The sequence below is a fragment of the Protopterus annectens genome, chromosome 7.part0 (genome assembly GCF_019279795.1).
Source record: "Protopterus annectens isolate FY-2018-M chromosome 7.part0, PAN1.0, whole genome shotgun sequence".
NCBI lineage: Eukaryota > Metazoa > Chordata > Ceratodontiformes > Protopteridae > Protopterus > Protopterus annectens.
Genome location: NC_056739.1, coordinates 1,184,564,323 through 1,184,584,276, shown reverse-complemented (window position 1 = coordinate 1,184,584,276; position 19,954 = coordinate 1,184,564,323). Strand labels below are relative to the sequence as shown.

Below are 19,954 nucleotides of genomic sequence, written 5' to 3'. Positions count from 1 at the left end.
TGTGTTCTTTAAATTTTTGCACTTCCACAGTCACTTCTTTTTTCAAACGGTACAAGGTTTTTTGGTCTATATAGTGTTTTTCATAGATCTATTATATTAATATCAATTTTTATTTGAAGCTTCTGACAGTTTTTCTTGTGGAAGTATTTTTCTTTCCTTTAATTTCTGTGTTAATCTTTTTGTATATCTTTAGTCTGGAGATTCTGGGCTTCTTGCATAATAGTAACAACACGTAATTTCTTTCTTATCCTCTATAGTCCACTCTGTCATCTGTATGGCTTTTTTTTTTTGCCCATCAGTTTGTGATTTTTGTGGACTGCTACTTCCTTGTAGTAGCCCCATTGCAGGAATATTTGTGTCATGAGGATTCTACACTGTCATTTTTTCCAATCCTGGTACAAGTGCACCTACCAGGATTGGACACTTTTTTTATCCTGGGACTTGTGCACCCAGCTAGCTTCTTTATTTTTTAACCTACTTCTGTCCATGATGTATACTGTATAAAATAACAGTCTATGTATCAGTGTCGTCTTGGTGAGATTTTGTGAAAAACAGGGTCCACCTTGTGAAAGGTACTCCTCAAGACTTGAGGATTAATTCAATTCTAGCAATACTTCTCTCCCTTTGCAGATTTTATCATCTCTACAGTTTGGACCCCTCATCTCTATATTAGGAGTTCTCATCTTTAGTTTCCCCAGTAGCATTGCAATCCATTGCTACCACAGGGCCTTTGTAAACTGCAGGATTTGCTAGCATCTTTCCAAAGAAGCAGAAGGATAAAAAGACAAGACCCCTGGATTTTCTGAGAGAGCTCAGACTCTAGTCCCCAAGTCAACTGACAACCCAGGTGAGGCCCAGCCCCCTGGACTGGTGACTGCTAGGCCTGAACCCTCTGGTTTAACCTCCCGGGAGGCCACCATGAGCTTACTTACAAATGTTACCATGACACACATGCTGGTTAGGTCTGAGGTCACTCAGCAGGCCTCAACTTCTAATGTCTGCCATCTAGGGTCTTGATGGAGACACCCTGTCTACCTCAACTACCAAAAGCTTTATCAAAGTTGCATGTCAGATGACTTCAACCTCAGGTCATCCCTTTTAAACAAACACCCAAACCAAAGTGAACCACTTTTTCTTCACCCTCTCCTCCACTCACTTGATGTTCATCAGGCATACAGCTGCAGTCATTACAGATGGGTTATCCTGCTGTCAGGCGGGTCCTCGGTCGGCCGAATTCCACAGTCTAGGTCCGGCGTCGGTTGTCGTCGCTTCTTCCCTGACGTCAGTGCGGCAGGGGTATAAAAGAGGCAGCCAGCGCCATTTTCTTAGTCTTTCTTGCCGCGCGGTGCCCGAAGCAGAAGCAGTTCGCAAGTGCCGGTCGGCCAGCTCCTGAGATTTACGAACAGTATTTCAGCCGAAGTCTTCTTTAAAGCTAAGTACCCGTTGAAACTTTTCTTGCCTCAGACCGATGTCAGACAAAGTTAATAATTGCATTTCTTGTGGGAAGCAAATACCGCATAAGGATTTTCACTCTTTCTGTATACCTTGCTTAGGGCCAGACCACGACATCTCGGCCTGCCGTTTTTGTGCTAGGTTTAACAAACGCACTATTAAGCGTCGGGCGGAGTTCGCCCTTCACTATTTTGGCAAAAAATTTAATTATATCATGTTGTCGGATACACCAACACCAGTTTTAGGCAAAAGACGCAAAGACAGAACCGACATCCGAGGTCTGCACCGTTTACTGAAAACACGCTTAGGCCGACTACCGGTTCCCCGGTTCTCAGCGAGGTGCCTATGCAGCCCCTGACTACCGATGCTATTTTACCGGTGTCTTCAGTACCCAAGGTCGCAGGCTCCTCAGTCTCCATTTCCACAGCAGATACCGACGCCACTCTTGGCGGGGAAACCGAAAACTTTGCGAGGCCTGCCATTTCTGAAGGCGTTTTCAGGCCTACCACCTTCTCTATTAAATCCTTTACTAAATCTAAAGCTGCTATCAAAACTAAAAAACAGGGTCCTCAAATCTCTTCTCAAGGCCCCATGCCCAAAAAAAACAGATGCTTAAAATGGCTGAGGATTTGATTACTCTCATCAGTGGTTCTCAACCCCCCTCTGACAAAAGATCCAGATTGGAGGAAGACTACCCTTCCTCAGACCAGGCTTCTGTTACCTCAGACCATTCCGAGGACCAGGATTGTGCCTATTCCCCTTTTGAAGACTCTGATGCTGAGGAGTCTATTCCCTCGGTCTCCCCCCCTGAGGACTACTCTTTTGGGGAAACCCTACATACATTGAGGGAGCACTTCCACTGGGAAGGCCAAGATTACTCAGATTCCAAGAAAAGGCTCAGGGAATTTCTACTGCTCCCCCAGCACAGACCCCTTGCTATCCCTCCTGTTTTGGATATTTTGGATGATGTGTACGCAGAAGCCAGTCTTAATCCAGATTCTTTACCTCCAGCCTCTGTTAAACCAGACAGGTATTACCGGGTTCCTGATTCTCACCAGTTCCTTTATAAAAGCCATACTGCTGACCCAGAAACAATCTCACAGGGTACCAAGGGGATAAAGGCCTCTACTGCAAAAAACCCTTTACCTTCAGAGAGAGATTCCAGAGCATTAGAAAGGTGGGGAAAAAAAGGTGTATACATCAGCCACTTTAACCATGAGGGCATTAAACTGTCAATTTCATATGTTAAAGTACCAACAGTTTTTGTTATCTCAGCTGAAAAGCAAAATGTCACAAACAGAACAACCAGATTTGAAAGAGTTGCAGGATTTGTTGCATGGAGCAGAGCAAGTGGGTAAACATACCTTGCAGTGTGGTTTTGATGCTTTAGAGGCCTCATGTAGAGCTGCTGTCACAGGGTCTGTCATACGCAGACATGCTTGGCTCAAAGAGTAATCCTTACCAGATCATGTCAAAGCAAAGCTATTAGATGCACCACTTCAAAAAGATGTATTGTTCGGTGTAAAAGCTTAGGAGGTATTAAAGAAAATGGAGGAAAAAGCAAAATCTATGCAAACAGTTAAATATTTCTTGCAGGTGCAACCTCCACACTTCAGCAGAAACTGGCCTTCAAAAAATTGGTCCTTTCCAGCCACGGACAGATCTCAAAGGGGCAGATACAGACTCCCGAGGGGTAGAGGACAACCTCAAGGATCTTACAGAGCTAGACAGTGGCAAGCACCAACCCCAAGAGGTGGAGAAGATAGACCACAGTCATTTAGAAAACAGTCACAATGACTTCCCCCTATGCCTGCCAAACAAAGCTATAATGGCAGCACCTTTGGGCGGAAAACTGGCATTATTTTCAAAAAAATGGCACATTGTTACAAAAGACAAATGGATTCTGGACATTATAGACAGAGGCTACAAGTTCCACTTTCACACCCTTCCAAAAATGAGAGGCTTGCCAAACCTGCCACAAAATCAATGGGCAGAGGCACAAAGACAAATTTCCGCCCTCATGGACATGAAAGCAATTCAAGAGGTACCTGCAAAAGAACAAGGTCAAGGTTTTTATTCCAGACTATTTCTGGTACCAAGGAAGGACAAAGATTGGAGACCCATCTTAGACCTATCCATCCTAAACACATATCTACAGGTACCAAAATTCAAGATGCTCACATTACAGCAGCTTCTTCCCATGCTGGGCAAGGAGTCTTGGCTGGTAACGTTGGACCTCAAGGAGGCATACCTGCATGTCCCTATCAGACAAGATTGCAGAAGATACCTCAGATTTCTTGCAGGTTCAGACCATTACCAATTCTGTGCACTGCCCTTTGGCTTATCTACTGCGCCCAGAGTGTTTACAAAATGCCTGGCATCAGTAATTGCCTTTTGCAGACAACAAGGAATACAAATCTACCCATATCTGGACGACTGCCTGATCCAAGCGGACAGCAAGGACATTCTATTGCAGCATCTGGTGTTTGTAATAAAACTGTTCAACTACCTGGGATACACAGTGAACAAAAAGAAATCAAAACTAATACCTTCTCAGCAGATAATTTTCCTGGGTGCCAGCTTAAATACAACCACCCAGATGGCCTACCTCAAGCCAGACAAACAAGGGCAACTGTCTCAATACTTCAACAGAATGGCAACTTTAACCAGACTAACTGCAAGGAAAGTCCTGCAGGCTCTGGGATTCATGGCATCTTGCATCCTTCTGATACCATGTGCAAAGCTGCATATGAGGAAACTACAATGGTACCTAAAAAACTTATGGTCTCAACACAGCCACAGCTTGGAAACAATTATACCACTCATTCCATGCCTTCAAAAGGAATTTTTGTGGTGGGCTCAAGCATGCCAAAGAAACACAGGTCTCCCTTTCTGTTTACCTCAAGCAACTCAAATCATCACAACGGACACCTCAGACTATGCCTGGGGAGCACACATGGCAGATCAGTGCATTCGGGGAAAATGATCCCAAAAAGAGAAGCGCCTACACATCAACCGAAAGGAGATGCTAGCTGTGCAAAATGCTCTTTTGACTTTCAAAGACCTACTGCATCCAGGCCAGCTATTGATAAGGACAGTCAACACCACAGTCATGTGGTACATAAACAAACAGGGTGGAACTCATTCATACCCCCTGTGCAGGCAAGCCATGACCCTGTGGAACACAGCACTGGAATTACAAATTCAACTACAGGCACAATTCCTGCCAGGGAAGGAAAACACACTGGCAGACAACTTAAGCAGAAATATGACAGACCCACACAAATGTAAGTTGCATCCTCAAGTCTTCTCAAAGATAACTCAGGCGTGGGGACAGTCAGACATAGATCTATTTGCTACCCACAGAAATTACCAGTTAAAAAAAAAATTATGTTCAAGGACCTATCATCCACAGGCCTGGAAAGTAGACGCACTCTCCTTCAATTGGACAACATTGGCAGTCTATGCCTTCCCGCCTCTTCCTCTACTGACCAAAGTTCTATTAAAAGCCAGAGCAGAGAGGCCACAAATGATTCTATTCTCATTGCTCCAGACTGGCCACGACAACACTGGTATCCTCTCCTAAAGAGCCCGTCACACTCACCACCATGGATACTACCTCTAGTTCCTCTTCTCTTGTCCCAGCACAACTACAAAACCCTTCACAGCCAGCTCAAAACCTTAAATCTAGCTGCATGGAGAATACCTTAATTTCCCAACAGACTCTCCTCTCCAAAGAGGTGCAGGATGTCATCTTGGAGGCCAGAAGACCCTCTACTAGAAAAACCTACTCCGCCAAATGGAAACGATTTTGTTCCTGGAATCAAAAAAAGGGCCAGAATCCTTTGGTAATAAATATGCCTCAAATTTTACAGTACCTAGCCGAGATGTTAAACAGTGGCCTTCCCTTCTCCTCCATCAAGATCCACGCTTCAGCCATTTCTGCACAATACAATACAGATCCTCCTTTATTCTCACATCCTCTATTAAGGCAGTTCCTCAGAGGGACAAAAAATATAAAACCCCCACGGAAACCACCGGTCCCAGCTTGGGACCTCAACTTTGTATTGGAAAAGCTTACCCTGCCTCCCTTTGAGCCGGCTTCTTCAACAGAGTTACAATACTTGTCATGGAAAACAGCCTTCCTTCTGGCCATTACCTCAGCACACAGGGTTTCGGAGCTACAGGCCCTCATGGCTGTGCAACCATTCATCATTTTCCATCAGGACAGAGTCTCCTTACGAACCAACCCTACCTTCATGCCAAAGGTAGTATCCAGTGTAGCTTTGAATCAGACTATTCATTTACCTACCTTTTATCCAAATCCACAGAACAAAGGAGAGAGACTACTACATTCCTTGGACATTCACAGACAACTTTGTTATTACTTGGACAGAACAAAGTCATTCAGGAAATCTGAGCAGCTCTTTGTGTCCTATGCTACAGGTGCTCAAGGAAAGGCTATTTCCAAACAGACAATTTCAAAATGGATAGCCCACTGCATACGCTTTTGTTATTCATTTCATGGAAAATCAGTGCCTGTATACATCAGATCCCACTCCACCAGGGCTACAGCTACCTCTGCAGCTTTCCTCGGGGGGGTCCCTACCAAGGACATTTTGCAAGCAGCTACTTGGAGTTCAGTGCACACTTTCTCCAAGCACTACCACCTTCCACTATACTCAAAATCTAGAGCGGGCTTTGCCACAGCAGTCCTGCAGGGCATCCTAGCCCCTCCTAATTCCAATTAGTACCTACCACCCTTACTTAGCTTTGGGATTCTACCCATCTGTAATGACTGCAGCTGTATGCACGATGAACATAGTACAGTTTTGTACCTACCATAAATGTAAATGTTCGAGTGCTCATACAGCTGCAGTCCAGGTTACCCTCCCTCCATCCCCTCTTAGGACAGGCCTTATGACTAACACCTTTATCATACAACCTATTTGGGGTATTCTTTTATGGTGCATTTGCTTGCAACTACTGTTTTTGATTTATCTACATTGCATGTTTGCATAATATTATGTTTTGCCTTCCTTCTGGGGGCACCTGACATCTGGGGCAAGAAAAACTGAAGAAAATGGCATCGGCTGCCTCTTTTATACCCCTGCCGCACTGACGTCAGGGAAGAAGCGACGACAACTGACGCCGGGCCTAGACTTTGTAATTCGGCCGACCGAGGACCCGCCTGATAGCAGGATAACCCATCTGTAATGACTGCAGCTGTATGAGCACTCGAACATCTACATTTATGGTAGGTACAAAACTGTACTTTCTCAGACTAAAGCCCAAGACTTCATAAAAATTGCACATAAATTCATGGCTTTCATGAAATTTGGAGAGCCCTCTCATATTTCTGCTACTGAAACCTTCCAAAAGAAGTAGGGAAGTGGCTTCTGAGGAAGGTGCAGATTCCTCTAGCTCAGAAGGCAAGGAAAATTTGTCTTACTCTGGGCATCTGCCCCCTCAGTCTTACCCAGATTCAGATACCATGCCCCAGGACTTTCCTTTGGGAATATCCTTCATAGAATGAAGGAGGCTTTCAATTGGGAAAGAAAAGTGTTGTTACAAGGCCAGACCTAATATAAGGAACTGCTAAGTTTGCCTTCTCCCAGGCCACTGTTTATTCCGCCTATACATGTAGTACTGGGCAATGTCTTTGAAGACATTGCTTTACATTTTGATTCTCTACTTCCTGCTCCTAGGAAACCAGACAGATGTTATTGAGTGCTTGAATCTCACATGCACCTTATACGAAATTCCAAAGGCTGACCCCTCAGTAGTCTCCACTAAATCTACAAAAGTTGTGCCTAAGGGACCAACCAGACATTCCTTAAATGATGATAGGAAAAGTAGGCTTTTAGACATATTTGGGAAAAGAGCTTATACCTCTGCTACCCTGTCAGTGAGAGCTTTGAATTGCCAATTCTGTTTGCTAAAGTACCTTGACTCTGTCCAGCACTAAATTCTAGCTAAGATGGACTCCATTGCAGATAGAACCTTATCAAAGGAAATTCAGGAGGCAGCTAGAGAAGCTTTATAAGTTTTTAGGAATTCCCTGAAATGTGTCTGGACACCTTAGATGGATCATGTAGAGCAGCTGCCACAGGTTCTGTCATGTGCAGATATGCATGGTTCAGGACCCAGCCCCTGTCAGATCAGGTTAGGCCTCAACTACCAGATGCTCTGCTAGCATGAAAATTGCTTTTAAGACCTACAGCTGAAAAAGTTTTTGAGAAGCTGGATAAAAAAGGAAAGCAAGTAAAAACTGTGAAGGAATTTTATCTGTCTCAGAAAACAGTGTACAGTAAAAATTACCTTTCAAAACCTTTGCCTTTCACTCCTGGACAAGATATGTGCAGGCCCCCTATGGCAAGAAGAGACCCTGACAGTCTTGGAGATGGCAAACCAGAACAGTCACACAGAACAGGGAACTCAAAAGAGCCCACCCTGCACAGAGACCAACTGTGACTATGTTCAATCCCAGTCCCCCATACTCCCGACCTTCCCCTCTAAACCTCTGGCTGGAAGACTCTTCTTCTCCCTAACCCAACTGAAAACCATCACCAGGGATGAATGGGTCCTCAACATCATACAAAAAGCGTACTATGTCCAGTTTGGAGAAATCCCACCCTTCTTGAGCATTCCAAAGCCATCAGAAGAGCAGGAAGAGCTCTTACTACCTGTCCTTAGGGAACTACTTTACTAAATATCCATTCAGCCTGTCCCTCCAAATCAAGAGGGAAAAGGCTTCTGTTCAAGGATCTTTCTAGACCTAAGAAAGGACGGCACCTGAAGGCCCATCTTGGATCTCTCAAAGCTAAATAAGTTTGTCAACATCCCAAAGATCAAAATGCTTATGTTGCAAAGAGTGCTGCCAATGATCTTGCAAGGTGCCTGCATAGTCACTCCAGCCCTAAAATGCTTACCTTTATATCCCCATAGCAGACAGTCACAGAAAATACCTGTGATTTGTAGTAACAGGCTCTCGCTTCCAGTTCTGTGTTTTACTGTTTGGGCTGTCCACTGCTCCCAGAGTTTACACAAAATGCTTGGCTCCTCTGATAGCCCATTGCAGATCTGTGGGAGTTCATAATTACTTCTACTTAGATAACTGTCTCATTCAGAGAAGATCCATAGCAGAGATCCTAGATGCCTTGTTGGACCCCCATACACTGCTGTTAGAAGTTAGGTCTCATCTGAAATCTTCAAAAGTCACAGACTCTTCCTCAAAGAAGGATACTTTGTTGGGTGCTGTCATAGATTCAGTCCAGCAAAAAGCCTTCCTTCAGACATAGCTTGGGGGGGGGGGTCTACTTAGGTTCCCTGAAAGTGCAAGGGCATCTGGACACCTTAGCAGAGAAAGTTGAATATATACCCACTAGCAGTCTACCTGACCATAAAGGCTTTTCAGTAGAACTTAAGCCCAGGGATCTAGTGGATCTGGAAATACAGCACCACAGTGATTTGGTGCATAAATAAGCAAGGGGGAATACTGTCCTAGCCTTAGTGCAGCTGTTTGAGAGAGAGTTGGATACTGGCTCAGCAAAATAGGGCTAACCCTGAAAGCTGCTTATATTCTGGGCTAGAACAGTACCCTGGCAAATTCTCTATGCATAGGTCTTCTAGACCCCAAAGAATGGATGCTGAACACTGAGGTCTTCCTAGACCTAACTCTACACTGGGGGGGGGGTCTCCTCAATAGACTTTGTTTGCCAGAACAAACTACAGAAGTTCTACTTCAGAACTCAATAGACAGGAACTTGGAAAATGGATGCTCTCTCTTTCAAATAGACAAACTAGTTCCTGTATGCATTCCTGCCCTTGCCTTAGATTCCCTGGGTACTGACAGAAGTCAGGATGGACAGACCCAGTGTGATCCTAGTGGGCCCCCCTTTCTGGCCAAGGCACAACTAGTTTCTTGATCCTCATTGTGGGGGGATTCTATATTCTACCACAGGAAGTAGATCTGCTCAGCCAAGCCAAGGGGTCTGTTTTCCAGCCACATTCGGGTTAATGACTGGAGGATTGGGTTTTAACATCAAGGAATGCCTCCTATCCCAAGGACATGCTTTTCATTCTAAAGGAAGCAAGGAACCAAATACCAGGAAATCATACCTAGTAAAATGGAAGAGATTTTCCACTTGATGTCACAGCAAGACACTGACTGTGAAGAACATAGTACAGTTTTGTTCCATGTACCATAATTGTAGATGTTTGAGTAGATCATTCTTCAGTACACATTCCCACCGCCCAATCCTTCTATTGCTGAGGGGCAGAGGAGTTAACTGCAGATAGTTCTCTTATCTCCATCTCTCTGCCGCCTATGGTTTTCTTCCGCTTCACTCAAATTCAGACAACTGGGCGGTCATGCTGTCTAAGGGCGTCAGACTGGTTGCCCACTGCTTAGAAAGACTTGAAGATGGTGCCAGTGGATGCCCTTCTTATATGCTGATTAGAGAACGTAGCTTGTCAGACATCCATCTGCTAGGGATGATGCAAAGACTCTGAAAATTGGGCTGGTTGTGAGCTTCTGCATGGCAGGAACTTCAACGTTGACCTACTCGAACATCTACAGTTGTGGTAAGTGGTATGCTTTGGGCTATCTGCTGAACCAAGGATGTTCACAAAGTGTCAGGCTCCAGTTATATCTCATTGCAGGCTTCAAGGTATTAACATTTTTTCCACATTTAGATGACTTGCTTATCTTTGCAGAGTCTTTTTCAAAATGTCTGGAATCTCTCACTTGGGTGGATGATCTCTTGTACAAGCTGGGGTTCCAAGAGAAGATTCCAAAGTCTTTTTACTCCTCCACACGGGATTGTGTTCTTGGGGTATCAGTTGGACCCCTCAGTTCTCAACAAACTTTTCTTCCACAGGAAAGATAGCTGTAGATCTATTTCTAAGGTGCTTCACTCTGATTTAGGTCACTGTGAGGGAATACCTCAGGATTTTGGTCTCATGGCATCTGATTCTCATGCTATCCTTGGCAAGACTCTGCATGAGAAAGATACAGTGGTATATGAAATTTCTTTGGTCCCAGCACCAACATCCTTTGTCTTTCAAATCCCAGTGCTGGGGGTTGTCAGAAGAGAAATCACTTGGTAGGGACAGCAAATATCCTAAATCCGGGTCTCCTTTTCTCCCTCTGTGTTCCAAAGCAGTCATTCACCACAGACACTTTGGATTTTGCATTGGGAGCAGTTTCAAGACGGAGAAAATTGCAACACCAAGGACAGACTCAAGCACATGAATGTCAAGGAGATGATTGCCCTGATCATGGAACTCAACTCTCTGAATCATCGTTGATCCTTGGGACCTCTTCACGTTGCTGCAGGCAATACCACAGTCATTTGGTACATCAGCAAGCAAGGGTGAACTGGTTGTATCTCATTTGCAGATTAGCCTTTTTAGCTTGCAGTATAGCTTCACAGCACGGTCTCACTCTACAGGTATTCTGCATTCTGCATTCTGTCAGTGGAAAATTGTGTGGAAGACTATCTGGTCAGGAATAGGACAGACCCTCACAAATGGAAGCTAGATCAGGGGATTTGATCCATTTGTGGGGAGTTCCTATGCCGCCAGCAAGAAAGCATATCCTAACCCCAAGGGGGTGGAATTTGGTAGCATTTACAATGTGGGGTCAGTGAATTGTCTACCAACAATTATGATTCTAGTGACAACAACAGTTGTGGTAGGGGTGAAAGGAATGGAAGAGATGAACATTTTTTATTTTAGAGCAATCATTACCATTGAGACATTCCTAAAGGTTGTTGAACAGGAATCAGGGGCAAAAAGGCAAGTTCAATCAACAGAACTGATGGAATCATCAGCTTTCTTGTGTTTGGAGGAAGAATGGAGGTTTCAGACGTTAGGTGAGACATCAGTGAGCAGTACAGATACTAATTTAAACATAAGTGATTGTGCTTGTAGTACTTTAATGTGTAGGGATGTTTTTTCGATTTACAACTTGGGTGACTTTGAAGTGAACAATGTTCACTTTAGCCTGTTAAAAAAAGTTTCAATTTTGTGCGTGACTACAGAATGGATATGGCGAAGGTATTACTTAATCTCAAGTAGTACACCAGGCAGCTTAACTTGACTTTATTTTTTAAAGGTAAAAATGATATGATTAATGAAAATTTATGAAAAGTTAAGAGAAAAAGGTATGTTTGTGCCACCCTCTAACCCTACGGTGAGTGTTTTTGAGCGAATTTGTGAGAAAGGAATATGCAACGTGCTAAACCAAAGAAACACTGGTGGTGAGAACCTTTCATTAGAAGAAAGGAATTGTCTTAAACAGTTATGTAAATTGAAGGAATATAGAATTATGAAACCAGATATAAGACGGGGAGGTTGTGATTATGATACAAGTTGGTTATGTGAGCAAAATGTATGATATCTTGAATGATGAGACCACGTATAAAAGTGTCTAAGAACGAGGTAAATAGGGCATATGCCAAAATTGATTGGTTGTTTTTTGATTACTTAATTCAAAATTTGTTAGACCATACAGAACATTCCTGTTTGACTGTGGAAGCACCTGTTATTCCATCAATATTTGGAATCCCAAAAATTCATAAAGACTTGGATAACCCTGTCAAAAAGGAAAATGAAATAGAATAAAGGCACCAAATATCACGACTGAGAATTAAAAACACAATTTTAATACAAAAAACACAGTAAGCTCTTTCATGATATCTCAAATCGCTTCATCAGACAGAGTTAATTACCATGCCATCACATCAATTTATAGCAACAAGAAGCCAATCAATAATCCTTTAGACCATTTAAAGTGGACAACAAAAAATAAAAATCATATATTATATATGTAATATATATTAATATATATATTTGTCATAAAAATACAAAAATATAAAAATCACTATGTATACATATATGTACACTCACATATAAAATAAAGTAAAATAGAACTCAGTGCTTCAGAGGGCGTCCTTTAAGAAAGGGTTTAAGTGAGGTAGCACCATTAAGCTCTGGTGGTTTATCTGCATGAAAACACAGTATCCATTTCTGTTTTCAATTTCAGTTAGATTCTTAATGTCACCTCCTCTAACACCTATATTGATTAATTCTAAAACCATGAATTTAAAACTGTGCTCAGTACCAAAGCGAAGATAACCCCCCCCCCCCCCTTTCAGGCCAATAGTTGCGGCAAGGAATTCAAAGCTTGAGCCACTTGTGGCATACATAGATTTACATTGTAGAAAGGCTGTGAGTAGAAGCAAACATCCTTCAGGATTCTTGGCACTGCTTGGAAAATTTTAAGATCTCTAACTTTAAATTATGATTATATGTTTGTAACAGCAGATATCATTAATTTGTTTTCAGTGATCCCACATAAAGAAGGAATTGAATTTTTTAATGAAGGTTTAACAATGTAAAAAGGAATTTAATAGTAGAATTTATGGAGATATTATCCATTAACTTTTTATATTTTGAAAGGGAATACTTTCGCCAAATCTCAGAGGTGGCAATGGGAGCCAAATGTGCCCCTCGTGTATGCAAATTTGGTTTTAGCTGAATGGGAGAAACGTCATGTATTTACGTCCGCATTCTTGGCAAAGATCATTTTCTGGTTACTATTTTTAGATTAAATTTTAATATTATGGAGAGGTGATAATGAAGAATTAGTAATCTTTATAGACTGTCTGAGTTGCACTACTTCCTTTTTGCAATTTACCTACAGGGTTAATGTTCAAGAGATTGATTATTTGAACATATTCCTGTATAAAGTACACATGGGGAAGTTGGAATCTAATATATTTTGAAAAAACACGTACTCCAGCACCCTTCTTCATTATAATAGTTGCCATCCTTTACAACAAAGAGAGAGTGTTATAAAAGGTCAAATGGTGAGATTTTCCATATTGGTGAGCAACAATTATAATTTTGAGAAGGAAATGTCTAAACTGATAGGTATGTTAAAAGACAGAGGTTATCTACCTAGGTTATTGATCAAAATCAGGTGAATAAGAAACATGATGAATTATATATATGCCAATTTTATTGACTAGGGAAGATGCAACAACCACCACTATTCTCCCCACACATCAAGAAAAAGTTATGGTATTACCATACAATCAGGCAGCGAGAGAATTAAGACTTGTTTTGTATTATTCCTGTAATTGTGTATTTAATCAAGAAATGAAAATATTAACTGGGTGAGAGACCAAAGGTGACCTTTAGTCATGGTTTGAATGTTAAGGGATATATTGAACAAATGAAAATAAACAATGATAAAAGATACAGGGCGTGTAAATTTTGTAAATACATTAATGTTAGTCCATATGTAGCTTTGGATAGCCACGACTGCAATGGGTACTGTAATTTTAACACTAGAATGGTTGTTTACATAGCAACCTGCAAGAATTGTTCTGCCTTCTGTGTGGGCAAAACCATACGTAGGTTGAAAAATAGGATTGCTGAACACGTTAGAGATATAAAAAAATAAGAAAACCACCAGTGCTCTGTATATGCAGTGTTTCTTGTACCAATTTCAAGAGGTTTATGTTTTTTGTGATTGACAAAGTTACTTCCACTGACAGGGGAGGTGATGATAAAACTCAACTAGAAATGAAAGAGACTATGTGGCAAATAAGGCTGAATGCCACCACATCCCTTGGTATCAATGAATCTTTTTTCACTGATTAGTCTTTTGAAACTGAGGGTCTCTAACATTTAGTGCAAAAGTATTACAAGTTAAAATGGACAAAGTTTTTTTAAAACAGGGGGTATCAATGGTAAGATTATTTGCAGGAAGTGTATTATTTTTCAATAGGAACGGTAAGAAATGTCAAATGTTTGTGTGCATTTTATTTTTAAAAAGTATGTCATGGTTCTTTTAAATTTTGTATTGTAGTCTAATTATGTGATGACTGGTTTGATTTAAGCAGCTGGTTTAATACAATGGCTTTAATACTCTGATGAAGCCCGTAAGGGTGAAAACGCTTAATATCTGTGGTTCTTTTTACTGTTGTTGTTATTGCCTTTAATAAACGAGTCCTGTGACGGCATTCAGTTGTGGCATTTTTTTTATTTTTTTGGTTTTTAGTTGTTGGACGCTATTGAGAGTATTTTATCTGGTTTCCAGTGAGAGTATGCCATTAGAATAGCTCAGTAAGAGTTTGACTTGGGTGGAATAGTCCAACATCAGTACATGGTTTGTTCAGCCAGCTAGCCACTAAACCTAATACTTTTGAGTAGTACTTCGAATTACCACATTATTCTTTCTGTCTTTGAGACTCATCAGTACATACCTTTTAATGTAGGGTCCTTTTCTTTGAAACACCATGCTAAATCAGTCCTCTATGAGCATTAAAGACTGCCCCCCCCCCCAACCAAATCATTAGACTGAAATGTTTTTTGCCTGTCTCTTTCTTTTTCACTTTTAAGTGGTCACATAGGAGCAATCATCAGAAAAAAATTCATACAGACTTTATAGGGAGGTGAATGTGCATATTAAGTGGATTGATTATTATTTTTTTATTATAAAAAACAGACTTGCACTTAATTTACCTGAGCAGTTGATAGCACAGCAGGTTCCAGTCCAGAACACTGACATCCAGTCAACCAGCTAGGAAGAGCAGGAAAAAGATCAGAGTTTGATAGTTACAATCTGCAGTAGTAAAAGCAGAGGGGATTCACTTAGTCAGACCCAGTAAGCTATCTAGACTATTTCCGTAGTGAGGAAGCAGGAGTTTTCATAAAACACTGCGGTTTTACTTGATGTTCATTCAGAAGGGAGGTTTTGGAAGTTTTGGCTTGAATCGCTTTGCTTGCAACATCTGTAAGAGTACAAAATGTGGAGTCATCAACAACCACAGCGAGTCTGACAGAGGTTACATTCTGTAGCTGATCTTGCTTTCTTTAGTTATGTCATAAGACAGCATTGCTTTCTGTGACTGATCTTGGTTTCTTTAGTTTGTCATGAGATGAAACTGAAGTTATGAATTGGTTTGTAATTTGCTGAAAAAAAATTTAACCTGTGTTGAGGTGGGACACATGTTCTTAAATTTATGACAAAGATGCCCTAGTAACAGAGCTCTACAGACTGAGCTGTGGTGGAGGATCCCTTTTCCAATCAGTGTCTAGGAGTTGACAACCTTGCAGCAGCTTGCAACCTTGCATACTGGAAAAAGCATGGTCACTTAGCACAGTCCTATTCTAACTAGTCATACATGGAGCATTTTGTACCAGTGGGCTGAGTGATGATAATAGATGGTTAGTTAGTTCATTTTTCAGGGGTACTGAGAGAATAAGTCTCACCTAAGTACTGTTGTATTGTGGCTGTTACTGCATGGTCTGTCATTTCTGTTTTTTAACATTATCATACTGGAAATATTTTCATTGGAGATGAACAGTATACATCCACTTCAGGCAAAAGTGTATGTGGTTGCTAGAAACTTTTTTATTTATATATTTAATAGTAATGTTATGCTTTCATGCCAGAGGTACTTCATCAGATTAAATAAAATGTAGTGTTTGCCAGTTATGCCCATTGCTATGTATAAACCAGGAAACCTCCACACAACACATCTGTGTTTTGTCTTTTAGCCAAGAGAGGCTTAATGCTAACTGCTATATTTAAACCTGGGTACATAGTAGCATTCAACTTAATCAGATACATTACTGAACACTTCATCCAGATGACTCTGATGAAACAGTAGCTTATCCTACTTTAATGCAGCAGACAGTAAGCAAAGACTGGACTAATCTGTAGCTTGCTTAGTAAACATAAACCTCATAGAACCTTGCCAGTAAATGGATTAACATATGTAAACTGCACATAAGCATGCCAGTACCACACTGATGCAGGCTAGCTTTATGCTCATTGCAGGTAATTTGCTGCAGATCTTTGTGCTGTACTGTTCTTCTATGAGAGGTATTACATGCTGCTTCTCCAGGCCTACACAGACACTGCCTTTGGGGCATGCAAGCTAAATAATGTGTGAGGTTTCAAAGCTTGCTCTCTGCTTCCATTGCTCCAGGCCTGTAGAATCCACAGTCCTCCTTGATATTACCAGGAAGCTTTCAGAAATTCTTATAGTTTTTACTGGGAAACAAGATGAAACTGAAGTGTATAGAAAGGTGCATTTTCTCTGTAGGTGTGAAAAAATAATTTTAGCTTAGTATTGTTGCTTATATTTTAAGTCGAGGCAATTGGCCCAGGCATGGATGAGCAGGGAAGTTAGAGGCAAAACCTGATAGATACTATGTTACTGGCTGGGCCAGAGCAGTAAATGAAAAATGAGCAATTGTTTAATATAGATGTAGTGGCATTTTCATTTTCCTTATACATTTGCTGTTGTGTTTGGTTTCATTTTTTCAGCCATATAATTGATTAAAGCCATTTATTTTTTTTTACTTGATAATATTAAATTATTTTGCTTGTATATTCATCAGTGCTGCTACTATACACATACATCATTTCAATTTAATCATTGTTGATAGTATTTGTTAGAATAATTTTTTTAATGTTTGCCAACATATTGTACTTTTTTTTGCGTGATTTGCACTTCTAGTATATCCCTAAGTAATTTATTATCTTCTATGGCTTTATTTGTCTGTATGTTTGTTTACGTGGGTACAGGCACCTAGTCAGCAAGACATCTCCCTGTGGTACATTTGGTTGGAAACATGTGACTGAAGTGACATTCAGCTGCAGAGAAATATGGCTGTTGCAAATTCCCTGTGGGCAAAAAAAGTATGTTGTGCCATGCCCACAACTTCAGAAACCAAATGCACAGGGGACAGATAATGTTCGTAGCCCCCAAGGCAACAATGAGACGGCAGGCAGTATGGCAGACATCAGCAGCAGGCTGGCCAGTGCGTATTTCAGTGGCAGTAAAAATGCAGTGCACAGTGGGCAGTGCCTTTATTATTTGTGTGTGCATGTGGACCACTGACCCCGTCACAGTGTCTAGGTAATATTACCTAAAATGCATACTGGAATATGACTGCAGTAGCATGCAGGATTTTTTGCTGTAGCCCACTTTTTGCATGTTGTAGTTACATACGCATGTTCTGCACATTGAGCGCAACACTCATCATTTCTTCTGCTGTTATGCACTTGGTTATTAAAATTGTGGGTATGGCAGTGTGTGCTTCTGATTGCCCACAGGGGGATTTGAAAAAGCCATATTTCTGTGAAGATGAATGTGTCCCCAACCAAATGTACCACAGGGACATTTCTTGCTTCCTAGGTGCCTGGACCCTGTTTATACAGGTGTTTATGTTTAATTGTGTGGGGCACTGATCCATTGAACGAATTTCAATCCCAGGCAGGTATTACAGAGAGAAGGTTAATAAGAACAGTGTAATTCATTACAAAAAGAGGTTAATAAGAACAGTGTAATTAATTACAGAAAGAAAGTTGTGAAATAACTTAACATGTTAACAATAATCATGAAACCGTGTGTGTGAGTGTGTGAGTGTGTGAGTGTGTGTAAGCAATAGTCGTAGACATTTACATGCATTTTGTACAACAGTTGTGAGAAAAAAGGAGCTCATTTACAAAGAATATGATCACTTTGTGCAATAGGTGTGAGCAAATTTGAGGCTATTTACATTATAGACAAAGAATGTGAATTCTCTTACCAAAATGAAGAAGTCAGCAGCACTGAGGTTGGTTACATTATTAGTCTTTGTTTAGGGTCAAACAGAAAAGGAATTCTATAAGACCTTTTGATTAGTAACACAGATGTGTAGGTGCTGTAGACTGTTGGATGATAATGACTAGTAAGAAAGCATTTACATTTGCTTTGACTGATGAGACACGTTTTTAGTATAGGTATAGGGTTACTGTAGTTGGTAAGATCCTAAAGGGAGAGGGACAATGACTGACACAGTTTGGCATTTAAAAGTGAGAGCTGTCTTTAGTAAGTTGTAGTTTATTTCTGGGGGTTTGTAAAATAGGTATGTCTAATGTTGTCATTGTCATCTGTTCCTCAACCAATGGGTCTCAGATCCAACCTCTGATCCGACTTCAGCCACTTCACTAGACATTGGCTGTGTAGCTTGAGCTCCACGCCTTGCCCATAATCCTCTATTCTGCTGAAACAACCCAGATCTCCTTTGCCACTTCAATTTGGACTCTTTCACTTGTAGCTCTAGTAGTTGGATAGATAAGTAATTTCTTATTTATCGTGGTAATTTTTCTGTAGTTTTTCACTTAATTTTTTTCTCTTCCGCATTCCTTAACAAAACAAAAAAATAAATAAATAAAATGATATAGGTTTTTATTTCTTCTCTTCTAGTCATTGGCCTTTTGCCCTTTGCTTTCCGTGCGGTTTGGTACTTCTTCCACATACCATTGTTGATATTTTTTATTTCGTACTGTTGTTGACCTCTCTGGGTATTGGTATTACCATTGCTGGTATTCCTTTTTTTGACCTGTTTGATATATATGTATTTCTTACTGAGGTGATCGTTCTTTTGTTGTAGTGTTCTCTTAAAATGTCGGATAAGGCAACTGGCTTCAAAAATTGCTCTTCATGTTGGCACAAAATCCCTAACTCAGACGCTCACTCTGAGTGTGTCTCCTGCTTTAAAGCAGGTCATCTTACAACTAATTGCCGTATTTATGCAGGTTTTAACCATAGTGCTGTAGTAGAGTGCAAAAACAAATGAATCTTGAAAGGATAGATGTTCTTCGTGTTTCACTGTTGTAGTCATTACATTTGGGTAATCTTGTTGGCAGGTTGCCCTCAGTTGACCTGAATTCCAAAGTCTTGGGACCTGCATCGGCTGCTGTCGCCCCTTCCCTAACGTCAGGGGTATAAAAAATGCAGCCGACGCCATTTTCTTCAGTTTTTCTTGCCCCAGATGTCAGGTACCCTCTAAAGGGTAGCCAAAATTTATATATATATAAAAAACATTCGTGCATCAATATAAACTTTACCTTCATCTACAAGCAAATACACCACATAGGTTGTATAGATCAGAGAAGGAAAGATAAGTTCCAGTAGAAATAAGGGGGATGGCGGGTGGGTAACTGGACTGCAACAGTGAATACACTGGAATATCTACATTTATGTTGTGTACACAACTGTACTATGTTCTTCGTGTTTCACTGTTGCAGTCATTACATTTGGGTAGAGTCCCAAAGCTATGGTTGGGAGGCTAGAGCTAAACAGCATTAGGAGTAGCTATGAGGCCCTGCAGAACTGCAGTGGCAAAGCCTGCCTTGGATTTTAGAGTAAAGTGGCAGATGATAATGCTTTGTAAAGGTGTGCACTGAACTCCAAGTAGCAGCCTCTAAAATGTCTTTATTTGGTACTCCCCTGAGAAAGTCTGCTGAGGTGGCTGCAGCTCTGGTTGAATGTGGCCTAATGCCCTTGCCATACTGTGAGTAGCAGAAACGAATGCAGTGGCCTAACCACTTTGAAATAGTCTGCCTGGAGATAGCCTTTCCTTGTGATCCTGCAACATATGCTACTAGTAATTGCTCTGTCTTCCTGAAAACTTTAGTTTTGTCCAA

The 19,954-nt window shown here is 41.1% G+C and overlaps 1 protein-coding gene across 4 annotated transcripts in view; it reads left to right on the top strand.

Moving 5' to 3' along the window:
- The window catches only part of TM6SF1 (transmembrane 6 superfamily member 1), a 1,348,214-nt gene that overhangs the window by 351,508 nt on the left and 976,752 nt on the right, over positions 1-19,954 (top strand). The gene's annotated exons all lie outside the window — the stretch shown is intronic.